The following is a 1,603-nucleotide window of genomic DNA, read 5'->3' as shown; positions in this document are numbered from 1 at the left end:
TTTCGTAACCTGGTCATGATTAATCCGAAGTTAGTTTTATCATTTTGGTTAAACTTATGACAGACAAGTTACATTTGTGGGTTACAAACTTACAAGCTTTATATTAACTAATATTGCCTATTAGGCAAAATGCCTCCAAGAAGCACATAATTATTGCTTATTAATGCCTCTGGTTCTGGATGTCACAGGGGTCTCTTGCTCATGCCCGACTTGCTGGCTGCCTGACTTGGGGGCAGCGAGAGGCAACTATCTCAGCAGGAGCCCCAGAGTGCAGCCCAGCTACCATCCTCGCTCCCTGGGGGGAGCAGTGGTAGGGCCAGACTCCCTGCCAGGGGCCAGTCCCCTGGGTCATGCAGGGTCCTGTGGGCAGCTGTGCAGCAGTATACGTCCCGAGGATCTTCATGCAGTCAAATGGCTGTGGCACTTTAAGGAAGGCACCAGTATTCTGAGTGGGAGATTACAATGTGCTGCGTTTCACCAGGAGAATATTTTTATTCTTCCAGAGGGGAGGGAGGACCTGCCATCAGCTGCACCGCCTTCACCCCTCCTACCGCACTGTACTCACGTAAGGGACTCTACTGCCTCCTGCCCAGGGTTCATTCAACACGGCAGGGTCCTGGCTGCACAGCGGGACAGGGGAGTGAAGCCTTGAGTGGGACCAATTCCTGCTCCTAAGGCTTAGCAACAGGCTCTGCGTAACAGTGAATCCTCCGAAAGAGAAGGGTCTGGGAAGTCACACAGAGATCTGCCCTGGAAAGGGTTGCGGTTTCCAACAGCACAGTTCTGCAGAGGGTTCCCATGGCACAGCTCTGCAGAGGACCAACCAAAAGATACCATGTTCAGTTCAGGAGCTTTGCTAGCAGGGATGTCATGAGAGAATGCAAGGGAGGGAAGGAGGGAGGGAGGGAAGAGTGTCGGGGTGACAGTATTTGGACATGGGGAGCACTGGATTTGCAGCTGAATAAAAGGCAATAACCTGTGGCTTAGCAGAGCTGCTGACCAGAAGGCAGAATGGTATGTTAAAAGTAACACTGCAAGACACTTAGGCAAGCATTTTCCTCACAATAGAGTAGTGTTGTAAGAGATATAGCTCACTGTGTACAAGAAACAAGATGTAGACCTCTAGCTATCATGAGGAGATAAAGCACAAGCAAGACCTTGGAGATGGTGAAGACATCAGCAAGAAACTTCAAGTGACGGAGAGAAGCAGAGGTCAGGGTTTTAGGCATGCACTCATAGCAAAAAGACATGTAAATGAGTGACATGCAAAGGCAACTGCATGCTAATAAAGTAAGCCGTAAACAAAGGCGGAGCTTAAGATGGGAAGGACTAAGGGTGGAGCAAAGGAGAGACAAAGGTCGGGTAAATGTTACTGAGTATCAACCAAGGTATATAAATATGAAACGAAATCATATTCACTGCAGCTCCTGTTTATTGAAGCTGGCCTGAAGCTGTCTGCACTTGGAATAAAGCAGTTGACAAGCAATTTGTGCATCGATCCATTGCCTCCCTAGTTTCGGGCATCGCATAGAGTCGGGGTCTAACAAAGAGCTCAGGGGGTGGCAGTAGCAGCTCCTGGCAGACCCCACTGGGCATGGGCAGC

The sequence above is a fragment of the Alligator sinensis genome, unplaced genomic scaffold (assembly GCF_000455745.1).
Source record: "Alligator sinensis unplaced genomic scaffold, ASM45574v1 scaffold2075_1, whole genome shotgun sequence".
In the NCBI taxonomy this organism is placed as follows: domain Eukaryota; kingdom Metazoa; phylum Chordata; order Crocodylia; family Alligatoridae; genus Alligator; species Alligator sinensis.
Note: the sequence above shows the minus strand (reverse complement) of the source record.